This window comes from Peromyscus maniculatus, chromosome 18 (genome assembly GCF_049852395.1).
Source record: "Peromyscus maniculatus bairdii isolate BWxNUB_F1_BW_parent chromosome 18, HU_Pman_BW_mat_3.1, whole genome shotgun sequence".
Taxonomy (NCBI): Eukaryota; Metazoa; Chordata; class Mammalia; order Rodentia; family Cricetidae; genus Peromyscus; species Peromyscus maniculatus.
Window position 1 is genome coordinate 6,773,388 of NC_134869.1, and position 13,253 is coordinate 6,786,640.

The 13,253-nt window shown below is 43.4% G+C and overlaps 1 long non-coding RNA gene across 1 annotated transcript; it reads left to right on the forward strand.

The window, feature by feature from the left end:
• Nucleotides 1–3,224: 3,224 nt before the first annotated feature.
• On the forward strand, nucleotides 3,225–8,508 carry LOC143269297 (uncharacterized). The gene is made up of 3 exons (XR_013045697.1): nucleotides 3,225–3,357; nucleotides 4,428–4,611; nucleotides 7,580–8,508. It is a non-coding gene; the product is annotated as an uncharacterized LOC143269297 (long non-coding RNA).
• The last annotated feature ends 4,745 nt before the right edge of the window (nucleotides 8,509–13,253 follow it).

Sequence of the window (13,253 nt, forward strand, 5' to 3'; positions counted from 1 at the left end):
AACCACCAAGTATTGCTGCATGTCAGTGACTCCTAAGGTTTCTGAGTTCCTGCCCTCTCACTAGCCAGTCATCTTCCCTCTACTTTGAGTGTTGGACTGGGACATCACTCTTCCTGTAAGTATTTGTTCTTGGTGTCAGAGGGCTCACCTGTGGATGTCCAGTTCATAGGTATTTTCAGTCACACCTTTCAACAGTTGATAACACCTTTGCTAACATCATGATGGATGGAATGTATTCTGCTGAAGCTTTTGGCAAAAGTTTCATCTTTACCTATGTGACTTATCATTGCTCTGACAGGACCCACATAATCCTCCACCATCCTCATACATTGTAACTGCCCAGTGGATCTTCTCTGATGTGCTTATTCACCTCGTGGAACTGATCTTCCTTTCCCATTATCCTGAGCTAATTTCTTAGGATCCTTTATTTCTCATCTTACTAGTTTGCATTCTTCAGGATGAGAAGAGCCATTCCTGGACAGTGTTTGGAAATTGAGTCTTGCCCTCCACACATGATGAACTATTGAATTAGAATGAACTAGAATGAATCAGTGAGATCTCTGGATTAGAATGACGAGGTACTGAAGGCCCTGCTCTGTCTCAGGGAAGGCTGCCGAAAGGGCAGCTTGGCTTTTGCTGAATTGGAGAAGAGTTTGTTATCAGATGGGTGATAACATTAGAAGTGACCCTAACAGTCTCTTCTCTGGAAATTCTATTGCATCCTGGTGAGTCATTGGCATCTTTTGTGAAATCACCAGTGTTGTGGCAATGCCAACTGCCCTTGAGGCATTCATTAAGTACTTACAGGGTTCACCAATTGACATGTTGGCAAAACTGAGCACACTGATTGGCATGGAAAGCACTGGTTTTCTAAGCAGGAGTTGATGCCAGAATTGGTCCTTCTCTTAATGGGGTTCAGTAGCTGTGATCATCTGAAGCAATGGGCCTATGCAGCTTATCTAGGTTCCAAAAGAGCAGATCCAAAGTTGAGGATTTCTGAGGGCAGAGGGCCAGGAAATGTCAGGGAAGCAGCTGCTGTGCTGGGACCTTTTTCAGTTCATTATGATAAGCAAAGAATGCTAAAGGAGGCCCAGAACAACTAATGAGGTATCAGGGTAGGATGTTGCTGCACTTTATTCTCAGTGGATTTCTGTAGATCTCATGGATAACTGATATAAATACCAGGAAGGGAAACTTTCCATCCATGTACTTAGGTCTGAGACATTCAGTTGCTTTAAGTCCTGCACACAGGTTATCAGGGAAGAGAGCTGCAAAGCACCAGGCAGTCCAGGACTTTCTTGCATCACATCAGGTATCGGCTGACAATTCCAAACCAACATGGCTAGCCTTGCTTATGCCTTTCAGGAACTTTGGGGCTCCAGTAGGGCCTAAGGCATATATCCATCCTCAGAGATTGGAGACAGACACATGGCTTATGGTCCCCAGTTTAAGGATAGCTGCTCTGATATTTGAGGGCTTCACTGGGTGTCATGCATTTCTTCTTCCTCAGGCCTCCTCTTGGGACTCCACATGATCTCTCTTGGCCCTATGCCATTCATCTGTACAAGTTCACTGTGTTTATGTACCTACAGGGACTACTAGGAAGGCATCATCCACACCCTTCTTCCTCACTGAGCAGGAGCAGCAGCTGAACCAGGTGGATAAACTGACCCTTCAGCTACAGATGATGACCAATGAGAGGAATGAACTGCTGGAACTCCTGGCCCTTTATAACAACAATGAGTTGAACAACAGGTACTCATCATGCCCTTTTGCCGGGTGACTGTCTTGACCCTACTGTGTCCTGAGTGCATCTGAGAGGCAGAACTGAAACCTGTAGGCATGAGATTTGACACAGGCTGTTCTGATTCCTCCAAATGAAAAAGCAGAGCCTGTGGCCTGAATCATGATCTACAGACGGGCAGGAAGGTGTAAGATCACAACATGCATTTCAAGAGGCTTTGGCAGACATCGGCTTTTAGGAGATGCTCAGTGCTCTGAATTGATATTTAGTTTTGCTTTTTGCTATGGGAGCAGCTTGAATGGCCTGGTGGTCCTACTCAGTCCATCTGTGTGTGACCAGAAGGCCTGGAGTTCATCTCTGCTCCTCTCAGCTTGTTTCTTATACTATGAGACAATGCCACCTACCTGCATTTCTCTGACATCCTAACTGTGTGTGGGTTTATGTGTGTGAAGTGCTCTCTAAGAGGTCCAAATGTTGCAAACATGGCAGTGGCGGGTCTTGCCCTTTTCACTTCCCTCTCCCTTGATAAACCATTAGATTACATTCCTAAGTTTAGTCCCCAAAGTCCATTCCCTTTAGCAGACACTGACTCATTCTTGAAACTAAACACCAAAGTCCAATAATCAAAATTTATTACTTGACTACACTGAAATCCAATCAGATCTCAACAACTCACCCTAGCACAGATTAACCTTTTCTACCTAAAAACCCACTGCTGAAAAAAGCCTGCTGCTTGCTGTGTGCCTTTGCGTGATCCAGAGGCAGGCTCCCAACGACATGCTTGCCCTGCTGGAATAATAAATCTCCTTGTGCTGAGGATTGTGTGTCTCAGAGTGTTCTGTACTGTCTAAGAGGCTCCCTTACAGTGTGTGTGTGTGTGTGTGTGTGTGTGTGTGTGTGTGTCCTTTCAGATCCTGAGAGTCAGAGATTGATTGTAGGTCTGAATATTCACATGTCTCAAAGATTTCAGGTGATGTAAGTGCTGAGGCCAGGGAGCCCCACATTGAGCATCACTGCTCTCAGCTTTGTGCTCATCCTGGTGCCTCATTGGAATCCCCTTGGGAGTTTATACACCCATCCTCATGTAGTGCCTCCTCCTTGGAAATACTGATTATGAGTTCTGGGTACCCTTGTAAGGAGAAAGAATCTCTGTTCTCAAGACATTGGGAATGTCAATGCAGATTTCAGATAGACCTGAATCTGTGGCACAGACTCCTTAGACCTTCTTAGAGAGCTAGTGTACCCCTCCAGGCCTACTCAGGGAGCTCATGTAGTCCTATCTCCTTCCCTATTGACACCCAACCTTTCCTGGCCCTGGGACAGTAAGGCATAGTCTAATACACATCAGGAGCTCCAGTACATAGAATTCATGGTGTGACATCCAGTGGGCTAGGGTAGCATAAAACAGAACCTTAATGCATGTGGTCCCTGCCCCCTGTGTTCATGGAGTTCTTTGCTCCTGGGGCCATGCCCTACCACAGGCTGAAATCTGAGCTGGAGATGCTGAAAACACAGCATAAGAAGGAGATATCAGATGTAAAGAAATTCCCCAAGGAGATTTATGAGGCTTTGTACAAGTGCAAGGAGCTGAGTGAGCAGACCAACTCCTAACAGTGAGTGCCTAATTTAGATGGGACCCCTGAAATTGTTAAGGACTGCTTCTGGTAGTCTGAAGTTTTTCCAGACCTGCCTGACCCAGCTGTCAGGAGGAGTCTGTCCCACCTACCTCCTGAAGCCAAATGGTCTCAAAGACATACACAGAGGCTTATAGTACTTACAAACTGTATGGCCAATGGCTTAAGTTTCTGGCTAGCTAGCTCTATCATCTTAAAGTAACCCATTTCTATTAATCTATGTTTGCCACATGGCTGCTGCATGGCCAGGCTGCTGGCATGTTGCTCCTTGGGTGGCAGCTGGCACCTCCTCTACCTCTGACTTTCTTCTCTGTCTCTCCTGGATTTTTCTGCCTGTCTCCGTACTGCCTTGCCATAGGCCAAAGCAGCTTACTTATTAACCAATGGGAGCAACACATATTCACAGCATACAGAAGACATCCCACAGCATCTTCTTCCCTTCTTCACCTTTGAACAAAGTTGGGCTGTGGTTCTAGACTGTTTACCTCTTAGCAAGCAGCCTGCCTTATTGCTCTTAGACTTGTGCCTCCTAAACTGAGTTCTCCTAAGAGTAAAGAGTCTGAGAGCCCCTCCCAACATTTTCCTGTCAACTTCTGGAGCTTCTAGAGAGAAAACATGGTTTGCACCATGAATGTTTTCTGTGGCTCTGGCAGGAGCTTACAGAGCTGGTTTCTATGGGAAACATGGATGGGATGTATTCCCATTGGGTCCTCTGTCGCCCTTAGGTTATGGTTTTCCTCTACCTGCTCATGTTTCCCTAATACTGTGAACAGTTAAGCACCAGGGTGTGTGTGGAGGAAGTGGGGGATCCAGTTTTCATAGGTACATGGATGCATTTTGCTGGCAGAGTATTCAGAAGTAGTTTGAATCTTTCTGTAATTTGCCTATTCTCTGGCTTTAGCCTGCACCTGAGTGATGCTGCCATGGCTAATGCCGGTTCCTGCCCAGGGTTCATGGGGATGGGGACATGGGACCTTGCAGGAAGGATGGTATTAGGAGGCAGGAGTGGCAGATGGAGGTAGAGCTCATCATTTTTGGTGACATTTCAGCACCCTCTACTGTCAGCTCCTGAGTGAATGGACTCAGCTAAAGGAAAAAGTGAGCATGTTGAAAAAGAACAACAGAAAGCTGCATGGGGAGCAGATTTTACTACAAGAATCCTGCAAGGAGGCAAGGAGGCTCTGTGAGGAGGCTCATGAGAAGATCTATGACCTCTGCACAAAGCAGCAGCAGGTAGGTTGAAGCAGCAGGTCCAAGATGCCCACTTTTCTAACCATACACACACACATACACACACCCATGTAACTCTCTACTCACTTATCCAACTGACCCATCCCATCCAATAGTTCATTTCTGTGATCATTCACAAGTCTTTCTGGGGAGTTAGCCTCTTGGAAGGCACTGCATGACTGCCAAGGAAACCCTACTGCTCTGCTAGAAGCTGCAGTCCATTGAGGGAGAAGAGTAAATCACATATCACTCACCTATGTGTCAGTATGGTGGGAACGGTGTTATGATGGGAGTCACTTAGGGAGTAGCACAGCGATCCAAGTGAGTGAGGTCAAGGGTCTGGATCTCATTTGCTTGGCAGGGGTCATATGAGATCAGAGGCAGGAACAGCATGGAAGGAGGAACGTCCCCTACAAAAATCAAGCAATGGATCTATTTTAAAATTAATAAGTAAAATTCTTTTCTTTCACGGCATAGAAGTAACTTCCCAGGAAATGTCTGGTTTGTCTTACTGGCCTCACACATGGAACCTGACATTTTGATGCTCACTCTATCATATTTATAGCTGTGTCTTAGTAAAGACTCCTCCTAATAGTTGTATAGAATATTGCATTTCAGGAAAGTGCTATGGGTGACCTAAGTAGCCTCCTACTGACTAACTGGGGCAGTTTTCACATCATATGCACTGTAATCCAGTCAAAAGTTGTTGGGTAATGACAATGGTGATTTCCATTCTCAAGTGCAATCAATGTCTTTTGTGTCAGAATCTGGGCAGGTTTAGTGAGGAGACTATGATGGGTCAACTTGGATCTATCAGGAGGCTTCATGTCCAGCCCTCTTCCATGAGCACTTGGTCTTGTGTGGTCAAACTCATTTGTGCAGCGGTTGCTATTTATCTGTACAATCAGTGAGTCTGCTATAAAAAACTGCCCTAGGAGGGGAAACAAGTTCAGGCCAGGGCAGAAAAGCCTGGCTGTATCTAAGAGGCTTGTAGACAGCAGGGAGGACCCACTACCTCTCCCTGTAGTACAAAAAGAGTTGCAACACTCTAGCCCCGTCCCTTGCCCTTTGGGTTCAAGAGAGTTGTGTGTGTGCATTTGTGTGTTTTCTTATGTGTAATTTTGTGGGTCTGAAAATATGTGTTTGAGCCTCTATGTGTATGTTCACTCACTCACGGAACAATGGAACATCTTTAAGAATGGTGGAGACAGATGTGAATGAGAAAGTACTGTGCCTAATCTGGTTAGTACCACTTTGCATCAGTCAAAGAACAGATGGTGCTGTCCATCATTCTGCATGTCCACACAGTTAACTAAAACAAAAGACAGAAAACTGATGAAGGCTAAAAGTTTTTCAGGTATTTTTAGGTTTTTCAGGAAGAGGCAGAATTATTTATCTGCAAAGAAATCCTCTTGAGAAAAACAATAGGGTCCATAAAGTTGAGAAAGAAGCTACTGAGAGGCAGGAAAGGCTGCCTGAGGGTTTGTGTCCTCCTCTGTTCTGGGTGAATGGTGGCTGACCACTGATGACTTCCCTGCATCCTGTTTTGTTCTTCTCCTCATTGTCTGCTGCCATTTTCCTTGCACCTTTCCCTAACCTTGGTTCAGCTAACTTTTTCCTTGGAGCTTGGCCTAGATTTTATTCTCTGAGGAATTCTGAACTGCAGAGGGTCTTGTGGCTGCATCTCAGTCCAGCAGAAGTTCCACAGCTATGCTGAGGTGTGAGAAGAGGCTGTCTCAGTGCACCCCTTAGGCTCATCATACTCTAAAGCATCCACTCCATGTTGTGTCTGCAGCACTCAGAAACTGCTTTTATTCCAAACTTCTTCATACTGAGTTAAAATCGGCCTGATGGAAGGTTGGAAGAAATGAGAAATATCAGATATTGGTAGGAGTATAAGATGTTGTAGGCCTGTGGGAAGCTCTTTAAAATTATTCAGAATGTTGAATGCAGACTCCAAGTGGACCATTGATTCCAGAGTGGAAAGTAGGTGTCCACAGAGAAGAGAGGACAACAGGGTTACAGCAGGACTCATCATAATACTCCCAACTAGAAACTACTCAGATGCCCATCCTTGATGAGTGCAAACATACAATGTGGTCCATGGAATATAGTTAAACATGGAATAATACATGCAATCCTTTCGCTGAGTTAGTCAACCTTCTGTTACTCAAAGAAATCCCTGACACAGTCATCTTACTTGGAGGAAAGGTTAATATAGACTCCTGAGTTTAGAGATTTTCTAGTTTCTGAGCATGTTGCTTTGGGCCTAAATTGAGGCAACCTGTGCTTTAGAGAGCTTCTTTAGGAGGAAGCTGCCCTCCCTGGAGGCACTGGGAAGCATTGAGTGAGAGCAAGGGGCTGGCCCATTGCCATCCAGTGGTCCTGTGCTGGGGAACTAAGCCTTCAATTCACAGACTGGAGAACTTGGTAGGAGAGCTTGGATTACTGGTAAATGATCCCTGGGGTTCACCTGTCTGTGTACAGGTTTACAAGGCAAGCATTACATTGACTGATCTGCATACTGAATTCTTCTCCCAGATCACCAGGCATGCATGTGTTATACAGAAACACAGGCAGGCAACACCTGCACATATAACATAAAAATAAAATGAAAAATTATCTAAACAGCGTACAAGTACACAATCTTCTCCACATCACTGTGTTCAGAGCATGTTGCGTTTTCCTTTCTCTCTACTGGAATATGGGTAGAGAGGCTGTGGGTTAATGAAAGGTCACTTTCTTCTTCATAGTATCCCAGGTGATCTCATATTACATCAGTGTTTTCTGGTAAAGCAAACATGGAGACAATGTAGTGTGCTTGTATGTGTGCATCCATGTACATGAATGTGTTCAAGTGTGTGTGTGTGTGTGTGTGTGTGTGTGTGTGTGTGTGTGTGTGTGTGCATGCGCCTATATGTCCAGGGATGCAGACAACCCTCTCCTAAAAACACAATGTTCTAATGAACAGGAACATCAAAGACTTGAGGAAAATCTTCAGTCCCTGATGAAGCAGAAGGAGCTGCTCACCAGGCAAAGGGACTTGGCAGCAAAGCTTCAGCATCCCTTCCCTGTGTCCCAGATGAGGTAGGAGCCCAGGATTCCAGAAGCAGGTGGATCAAGTGGGTCTACTGTACCTGGATCTGTGTCTTCTTTGAGTTTCTGTTCAATTGGCAAAGCTTCCAGCCACAGCCAGGAAGAGAACACCTCAGAGTGTCATTGCTGATTCAGTCAATAGGAACTTATGTCCAGGAAGCAATATGCTTTCTCCTTGGTCTTATGGGGATTGTGTCCTCTTCTTCCCTTCTAAGAACTCTAGTATGCTCCGAGTATCTCAAATCTAACATTAGATCTCCCCACAAATATTCCCATGACATCCAGAAACCTACAAGGGGAATCATCAATCATGAAGGAAAGTGTGTCCTCCTGCAACTTTATTTTCCATCAGGAACATCACATTTAGAGATAATTGTCTACCCTTCGGCAGATTTGAATACAGCACATTTCTGCTGATTGCAGCTCTCTGCAGTGTTTACCAGTTTCTCATGAGAAGATTTACTCTGGTCATAAACAGAGTAGGAGTTTACAAGTTAATCCCATGCAGGGTTATGGGCTGTAGGATTAATCAGAGCCTTCTCTGCATTGCTGTGTAGCCTCCACTAGAGGGCAGGCATAGAGTTTTCCAGGAGGTTCTCATTCATCTGGTATCTAATCAAGGCCAGCAACATTTGTCCTGACCTGTCCCCTCAGACCTTGTCAAATTGATATTTCTCCAAAATAATGTCTTTGGACTGTTGGAGTAATATGCTGTTTCTTCTAATCCAGCACAGTGTGTATTTTCCAGTTCAACTTCTAGCAGTTTTTTAAAGTTGAGAAAAAAAAAATCCTGCCTAGGTGCTCTCTGACCCTTTTCCCTTCGGGAAGCAGGGAATGAGCTCAGCTGAGAGGTAATGCTCGATTGTCTAGCTGAGTAGATCTGGTGGGGGCTCAAAAGCTGACATGGCAGTTCCCCCAGGCTTGTGTCCCAGCTGCCTTTCTCCCCTAGGTTTGAAAACCTCCAGCAGGAACTGGAGCAGACCACAGCCCAGGATGAGAGCCTTCTGCAGATGGAGCTGCTGAAGCAGAAACACTATGTCTCAGGCAAGGAAGCCAACATTGAGCCCCATCCTCAGCAGCCAGGGTGTTCATGGGGTGTGTTTCCTTCCTTAACTTTTGTTTACTAGGGATGAATAGGCCCTGATTTTCTTGCCATGTGCACAGCAAAACTGTTTCTGAATCATATTTTCTTTTCTGATTTTCCTTGACAGTACCTGTTAAGGAGACTGGGAAGGCTGGAAGAAGCCAAAGACACCTTGAAGGCATGACATTCTACACTCCAGGTTCAAGGCCTCCTCAGAAAATGCCACCTCTTTTCAGCTTTGAACTCACTAGTGAGGCAAATATCAACCTACCATGAGGCGGCCCAGCCACAATCTGATCCACATCTGTTGGCTCACTATCCCCAGATAAAAGTTTGTGTAAAAACAAGTCTAATATACAGAGAACACAACACAAATTACTAAGAACCCTGAATCCATATGTGATGGAAATCTGACAAGGAATATGGTGTTAATGTCACACCGCCATCCAGACAGACCTCACCAAAAGCATAAGATTCCCTCTAGTGCAGTTTTCAAGCTGAAGCCATGTCATGGGCAAGTGTAGCTGAAGATAATTCACTACAGAGAATATGCCAGTTCCTCACCTCTTTTGCTCTTCCATAATGAAATTCCAAAGGAAACTGAAATTGCCTCTTTTTTTTTTTTTTTTTTTTGGTTTATATCTTAGGATACTTATGCTTTGGTTTTTGGTTTTATTCATTTTTGTTAAGGTTGTGTTAATTTTTGTTATACTTTTCTTCTTGTCATTGCTTTAATAGTTTGCTAAGGCTATATACTGTATATAATGACTGCTGTTTTGAAAACTCCCATTGAGTAAAATAATGTATTTTATGAATAAAATAAATTTCAAACTTTTCACTCTAATACTCTTCTTTAGTCAGATGAGGTTTCACATGCCTGCAAACCCAGAAATCACAGGCTTGGATGTATCTCAGTAAGTTCCTGGAATCTTGGGCTGCACACAGATTTCCCAGCCATGGGCCTCGGGGCTATACAGGGGATGGTGACTTGGATGATGGTGTATAGCCTACCTCATGTATACCCACTACATAATAGAAAAATTAGACATATTGTATCCTTGAGGTCATATATTTAGCTACGAGTAAAATGTTGTACACTGTACACACATGTTCACGGAACTTCATGTAGACCAAATTAAAGGGAAACACAAGTATATTGTTCCAGGCCACTCAGGAAATGAGAACGCTCATTAAACTTGTATATAGGAAATCAGGAAGTAAAAAGCAATCTGCCTCTGGTTTTCTTGAAATATATCATGAGTGATAAGTGAACAGCAGAGCTGATTTCCTGCAAGACAATTTATGATATTTTGTGGTGCTTTTGTTTATACTTATGGGTGTTTTGCCACTACATACATGCAGTTCCCACAAAGGCCAGGTAAGGGCAGATTCCACCTGCATTTTAAGTTAAAAAGGATTGTTAGCTGTCTGTCCTGTGAGTCTTCTGAGACAGGAATAAATGCTCTTAATGGATGAGCAATCTCCACAGTCCTGTAATAGACCCTTGTCCTCCCAGCCCTGTGTGCTGTATTAGGTGGATTGGATCACTCCCCACCAAAGACTGAAGTTTATTGAAAACTGTAGGGACAGGCATGCTAATTGTCTTAGGCTGCCACACATCCATTCAGGGCTCTCATAGGTTCAGGATCCTACCCCAGTCACTGACTGTCAGATTGGAACAAATTTGCTAGATCTCTTCTAGGCTGACAACACCTATTAAGCCAGTCTGATGTAATAAAAATTGAGAAGACCCTCCTGGGGGCGGAGGTAGGATGAGGAATCCCTCTTGATGGTCCTGATAAGCAATGTTGGGAGGAACCCAGAACTAGGTAGAGTGGATGGAGTCTGTGTCAGGGGCCACATGTCTGTGGTGCAGAGTGATTCTGTGCAAAACTAAAAAAAGGAGAGAAGTGGTTGAAGCTGCTCTTTTACCACAGCAGATCTCAGATTCTATTGAGAAAGTTCTTCCAGAGACTGATTTACTCAGGTGAAGCTCCTCTGGAATAGATCTGACTCCTGAGACTGACAGTGAGGCAGAGATTTAATGTGTAAAGAAAGTTATCCCCTGGGTCTCCAGACTGGAGCTGTCACATCAAGGGTAAGAAGAACCTACTGTCCTCTGATCTTCCTGTGTGGGGGGGAGGGGGTGCCAGGTCTTACCCCACTGAAGCTAAGACATCTGGTCTTTAATTCCTCACTTAAACTAGAATCTCTCCATTTTATATAATTACTCATTTAATTAGATTACTGTGTGTTCCGTTTGAGAAATTTCAGACTTTTGTTATTTTACTTTCTCGCCCAGAAGTTATAGAAACCTAGTAGGCCAGCATCAAATCATCACCTAAAACACAGGTTAAGGGAATGTGACCATGTGGAATTTATAACTGAGATAAGGCTGTTGTGAGACCCAAACTACTCTAAAAGTTCTCTACCTGGCTGGTGCATTGGTCATGGTTCCATTGGTCTAACACCTTATTGAATGAATTTCTATATATACAGAAGGCTATTTTTTAGAATGACTTAGAGACTGTGCTCCAGCTATTTGAACATTGGCTGGCTATGATGACAAAGTCCAAGAATCCAGCAGTTTCTCAGTCCACTACACTTGATGTCTCACCCATCAGTAGTATAGTCTGGAATCCCAAAGAAGTTGGCTCCAATGCCAGTGATGGAATGAACTTGCTAGCAAGGTGAGACCAAGCAGCTAAAGAGCAAAAGCTCCCTTCTTCCATTTCTGTATATGGGCTTCCAGCACAAGGCCTGGCTGATTACAGGTGGGGTTTTGGGGCTTTAAAACATCTGAGGTAAAGGTGTTTCTTTCTCCATCAATATCTAGATTAAGGGAATGTCTTCCTTATGCAAAGATCTGATTACATGTGTATCTTCTCTCTTCAAATTAAGCAAAAATACCTCACAGGTGTGCTCCTCAATATTTGGGTTTTGCTTAATTGCAGATGTAGTAAATTTCACAACGAAAAAGAGCCATCACAACTTCACCCCATGTCAACTTGACACACAATTATATCTTTTTATATCATGATTAATTTCCAAATAGAAAATAACCAGGTCATAATAATCCTTAAACATGATATAATTATTCCAAGTACAAGGCAAACACATTATGTATTAGACCAGCTCAAAATTATGCTTAGCATGATTTAACTATCCCTGTACAACTGCAAGCACATTATAAAGTTAGAGTAAGTGGCAATGTCCCTTGAGGGACATTTTTTAGTATCTCAAATTTAAATATGATTAACATCAATATTCTCCCTTCTTTTGTAATGAATGTTTTTATTTATTTGTTTATTTTTATTTTTACATCCTAACCAAAATTTCACCTCCATCCTCTCCTCTCAACCCTCCACCCAACTCCACTCTTCCTGATCTACACCCATTCCTCCTCTTTCTTCTCTTCAGAAATGGGCAGTCCTCCTATGAATATCTGTCTGCCATGTTAAATCAAGTTGTGGTGGGACTAGGCATGACCTCTTCTGTTAAGGCTGGATGTAGCAATTCAGTAGGAGGAATGGGGTCCAAAAGCAGGAATTAGAGACAAGCCCTGCTCCCACTGTTAGGAGTCTCACCAGAAGACCAAGTTATACAACAGTAAAATATCTGCAGAGTGCCTAGGTCAGTCCCATGTAAGCTACCTGGTTGGTGGTTCACTATGAGCCTAGGTTAGTTAGTTCTGTGGGATGCTTCTGGGGCTCCTGACAACACTATGAAATACAAAAATTTAATTGTTTATTCACTAATTTACATGCATTGGTATTTTTCCTCATGAATGCCTGTGTGAGGGTGTCGATTCCTCTAGAACTGGAGTTACAAACATTTGTGAGCTGCATCGATTTTTTCATTACTTTAAAAATTAATTATTTCATATGACGAGTGTATGGAAATCTACCAATCAAATTTAAAATAGTAAAATATATCCATTTACTTATTTTGAGGGGGAAATACATACATACATATGACAGAGAATGAACATACACAACACATCATGCCATTCTGTCATTCTGTTTATATAGAGGTCAATGAACAAATTAGGAGTAAACTCTTTCCTTCCACCCAACTAGGCATCTCAGTGGCCCTTCCCTGGTACTTTCTATGATCAACTCATGGATTTCTGCCTTAGAGGGTTTTCTTGTGGTTCTGAAAGTTAGAAAATATTATTATTATTATTAAAGTGCATTGTGAAAAATTTGAGCTGAATTTTGTTTCAAATGAATGACACTCTTAATAAAAGCTCACTGTAGTGGAAAGAATTCTTGATGGGAAGAGGGTTGCTGTGTGTCCAGCCTGAAGAAACTGCTTGTCCAGAGTAATTCATGGGAAAAGGCAAAAGTGAAGTTACTCTGCCATGCAGGTAAGTGAGTTCACTGGAAATAACCAGTGAAAAATCACCAAGGAAGGTTCCAGGGTGAGTCATTGAAATGCCATGTTCCTTCTTGGCATTGTGCCT